This window comes from Schistocerca piceifrons, chromosome 2, assembly GCF_021461385.2.
Source record: "Schistocerca piceifrons isolate TAMUIC-IGC-003096 chromosome 2, iqSchPice1.1, whole genome shotgun sequence".
NCBI classification, from domain to species: domain Eukaryota; kingdom Metazoa; phylum Arthropoda; class Insecta; order Orthoptera; family Acrididae; genus Schistocerca; species Schistocerca piceifrons.
In genome coordinates, this window is record NC_060139.1 from 485506827 (window position 1) to 485511675 (window position 4849).

At 41.6% G+C, this 4849-nt stretch overlaps 1 non-coding gene across 1 annotated transcript; it reads right to left on the reverse strand.

Moving 5' to 3' along the window:
• Nucleotides 1-4528: 4528 nt before the first annotated feature.
• Nucleotides 4529-4618, reverse strand: Trnay-gua. The gene is given in 2 exon segments: nucleotides 4529-4564; nucleotides 4582-4618. It is a non-coding gene; the product is annotated as a tRNA-Tyr (tRNA).
• Nucleotides 4619-4849: the final 231 nt, after the last annotated feature.

Sequence of the window (4849 nt, forward strand, 5' to 3'; positions counted from 1 at the left end):
CCCTACAGGTTTTGATGAGTGAGATTTTTCAGTATCAAAATATGTGGCATAAATGGCCGTAACTTTTGATTACATTGATGTAGAACTTTACAACGTTTACGCCACCTAGGGACCATGCATCTTAGAATGTGACAAAAATTTGAACGTGATACACCAAAAAGTTACAGAGAAAAGGAGTCTTAACAGACGGACAGACACACAGACAAGCAGACAAAAAATTACAAAAAAAATTTTTTCGTGTGATATGATTACAAATTAACAATTTTCGTTTTTTTCCTTTACTTGTACTGTGAAACCTTGCTTTTTGCAAAAGGTGGAATGGAAACACCCTATATGTTTTATGAGTGAGTTTTCGAGTATCAAAATACGTGACATAAAAGACCGTATCTTTTTTATTGAATTGACTCAGAAGCTTAAAATCCTTAACCGGCTTCGGACCATAGACCTTAATGTGAGACATATTTAAACTTTGGACGTCTGCCCGTTCCTGAGGAAAAAGACTCCTAACCGTCGGATTGACAAACAGACGGGCAACAAAGCGATCATATAACGTTTCCGTTTTTAGCGACCAAGGTACGGAACCCTGAAAAACGCAACCAAAAGAAGAATTCTGACACTTGTAGCTGCACCAGAGAATTTGGGCGACCGTGAAGCAGCTCAAATCATTCCTAGATTTTTGAAATATCTGATACAGACGGGTTCTAAATGTGCTACAAAGCAACTGCAGAAAAAGTTGTGAACTTGTAAGGAGTTTGTCAGAACTCTCTATTACACTGAAAACGATATAGCCAACTTAACGCTACTCTTTGCATTGTGTGAGCACTCAGATACCGATAGTAACAATTCGAGGGCGAAACATGGGAGCACTATTCTAAGCATTGTTGTGAGACGAGGTCTGTCCGCGAGAGTGGAATTAGCAGTGTCAGAGACAGAAGATGTGTCACGCTGCCATCACGTCGGTGATGGCAGATGTTACCACACTCAAGGCCTGATATCATTTATATAGCCAGGAGAGATTTTGATGGCTTAACTACGCTTGAAAATGGAATTCAAGGTAAAATTCGCAAGCATAGCGCAAGAACAATTGCAGGGTTAGGCTCGTGATTGTTGGTGCGAGTTTGCAGTAATCCCATGTTTCGCTTGTCAGTGAAAAAGCCTCCTTATCTCCTCGTCTAAATAATATTCCGTGATTACTAAATGTTAATTAACTTTGAAATTGAAATAATTTGTTAATCTGACACTCAGCCATTATTGACACATGTCATTTGTCATTGTCATTATTAATGCTTGTTCATGATGATTCTGAAGTTTTAAATAGACTTAATTTATGAAATCCCTTGTCACAAGTTATGAAGTAGTTAACAGGACCCAAGAAACGTCCTTTTAATAATTCTTAGGACCAATAAGCTTTAGCTGCTGCTGGTGCATGCTTCTGCGAATTGCTGTAAACCACATGGAAAAAGGCAGTCATCTAAAGAGGTGAGTGCAAAACTTAGGGCCAAAACAGAGACACAGACACACCACAACGTGTCATGTACTTTAATGCAGTAAATTCCGTTGCACAAGTCAGATTCTGTATTATTTGTAAATTCTTATTCAAAAACGCAGTCAAATAGCTTAGGTATTCATTGTTACAGGTTCATTTGTTCCTTTAGGTTTTCATATTCAAATACATAGTTAGATAACTTACCCAAATGTTAGTTTCAAGTTTTTCGTGTAACGATCTGTGTGAGGGCCTAAATGACAGTGAAACTGACACTCATACAACACGTATATAGTGTTATGCAGGTTAGATTCCGTTTAGTGATAGCTCAGGTTGCTTATCGAGTCCATTTTCACAGATTAACATAGATACATTGGCTGTAGCTACGTTACGTATTTGTTGTAGCTACGTTACAAACTGAGAGATGTAATGAGGAAAAGCACATTGTTAGTGTTGTGCCAATGTAAATGTTTTAAAGGTGCTGTACTGAAATGCGACATTTGCATCGCTAGGGAATCACTTCTGGACACACTATGTTATTTTTTAACAACTTCTTACCTTCTCCTGCATTCTCATGTTATTTTGTAATAACTTGTTACCTTCTCCTGCATTCTCAAGCAGGCTCCTCCATCTCTTTCAGCCTAGTCGAACTTTAAGTGCGCCGTGTCGCCGCATTGCACATCGTTGCAGCATTTGATTTCTATGACTACTCGAGACGTACCACATGTGAGCTTGTAAGCGTGTCGTATTTCATAGAATATGCACGGGAACTTAAGACCAAAAATAACTTCCGCTTGATGTTTCACTGCCAAGTAACACAACTCGATGAAACTTGGACCATACAGAAAGTATTTCTACAGTATAGTGCAGAAGGTAACTGAAAAACATACTCAATGACACGAACATAAATGACACTTCTATTCAAAGACAATGATCACACTAAAGTCACCGCGATTTATGATGGACCTCTGGGCATTACGAAAGATGTTATATGGTTCGTAATATTATCTATTATCACCTAAGACAGCAATGCACGCTATGTAATGTGCACCGATGCTGGCTGCAAGGTAGGTAGGAAGTTATTGCGGTAGGGGTTCCAACAATGTGATTGGCAACTGCTGGGTCGTCGTTGGTGCATATTGATGTGCTGCAATCCCATATGTGTGCGATGGGATTTGAGTGCGGTTAACGGGCAGACCAGTCCAGTCATTGAATATCCTCTCATTCCAAGAGCTCCTTCACTGGCCCTGCGTGATGCGGTTGCGCATTGTCAGTCTTAAACATGAAATCAGGGCCGAACACACCACTGAAAAGACGCACATGTGGAAGGAGTACAGTGTCATGATAATACTGACCGATGAGTTTACCATGTTCAAACATTTGGAGCTCAGTACACCCAAGCAAGAATATACCTCACAACATCATAACACTTGGACCACCAAAACGATCATGTTCGATAATGCTCATAGCGCATTACGTGTTCACACCTCTTAACCATATGGGGGTAAGTCCAGAAGCACTATTCAGAATGAAGCTGCTCTTATCAGGGACCACTCCTCGTTGGTCCAGACCCTATACTCTTGGCACCATCGCAAACAATGCTGTCGATGTACGAGTGTCAACGAAACAAACATACTGACCGTCGGGCAAAGAGATCACGCCAACCCCCATGCAGTCGCCATAGTTGACTTACATATGACCGGCCCTATCTTGATACCGGCACGACCCAATCACCCAATAGCAACACAGCCTGTAGATCTCTGACGCGTATCTGTATCGATACGCGGGCTGGGAAGGCACTATGAATTGGTGGCAGATACAAAACTATACTTTTTTGCTATTTGATTTAGTTACATAGATGCCTTTTATCAGTTGCAACTACGACGGAAGTACTGTCAACTTTCTACTACTGTGCTTCCTTCATTTTTCGTCGAGTTTTCACATTCTACTTCTTTTAATCCTTTTCATCTTATTTTTATTTATCCTTGAGCATAATTCTGTGCAAATAGCTCTTTCTACTTAGTATTACCCCTAAGTCTTCCTTATACTCGTGCAGAATGACTGTGTGTTCTGCGACATCCAGCACTGATATCCGTTCACCTAGTACTTCCAGCAAGGTACACTGGCAATAAGCTAAAATTTGGCTTCACATTGTCTGTTACATGAAATCTTTTTTTTTTTCTTATTTCCCGCCGTTGTGTGGTGTCACCGCCAGACACCACACTTGCTAGGTGGTAGCCTTTAAATCGGCCGCGGTCCGTTAGTATACGTCGGACCTGCATGTCGCCACTATCAGTGATTGCAGACCGAGCGCCGCCACACGGCAGGTCTAGTCTAGAGACTCCCTAACACTCGCCCCAGTTGTACAGCCGACTTTGCTAGCGATGGTTCACTGTCTACATACGCTCTCATTTGCAGAGACGACAGTTTAGCATAGCCTTCAGCTACGTCATTTGTTACGTCCTAGCAAGGCGAAATATTCAGTTACTATTGATATTGATATTGTGAATCAGGTACCGTCAAGAGCGACGTTCATCATTAATGGATTAAAACTAAGTATGAAACTAATTACGTCCGCTTTCTGAATTCTCATTCCTTGTCATGTTCCACACCTCACGTCAGTATATTTCTTCCCTCCTCAACCCAGCCTGCGTGAGCTAAAACGCGTGCGTTTCGGCCTCCATTCCTAACACGGTGTTGGCTCTTCACCCGACACAACACGTTGTATCTTTAAACTTTACCCTAATTCGACACCGAATTTTGAACGTCCTATTCCATCTCCTCTCTTATTACGCTCTGTCGACAGAGTTCTCTATGTCCACAAATGTCTTAGGGATATATTAACTGCGTGTCTAAGTGCTAGCTCACAATTGCTTCTCATGTCTGCAACCAAAAACTAATCTTTTATTCACCCCCATTGTTTCCCAGAATATTGTTCTACAGTTGTACAAGTTTCAGAAGTAAGGTTGTGGCCACATAGGTTTCACAGTAGTTGTGCTTTATTTCATAATGCCGAGGGAATGCTACTAGACTTTTTAAAAATATTCCTTCGGGCCGGATTTGAACCAGCGACCTATGGATATCTGCCACAACTCCAACTACAGTCCACCGCTCTACCAACTGAGCTACCGAAGGAGTGTATTACGTTGGTATTATCCTGACACCAATTCAGGGAACCGGATTATTCCTGCTTCGGCCGGCTGCAGCAGCGGGCGTAACCTGTTTGTTTCTGCTTGGGAGCTCATTCTGCAGGGTTAACACGCTTACGCTGCGCCATCTCTTATCTCAGAGGCCTTCAGAGACTGAGACTGTAACTGCGTACTGATGCCTTATATTTCACGAAAGATGACTACGTACATTTCTAAT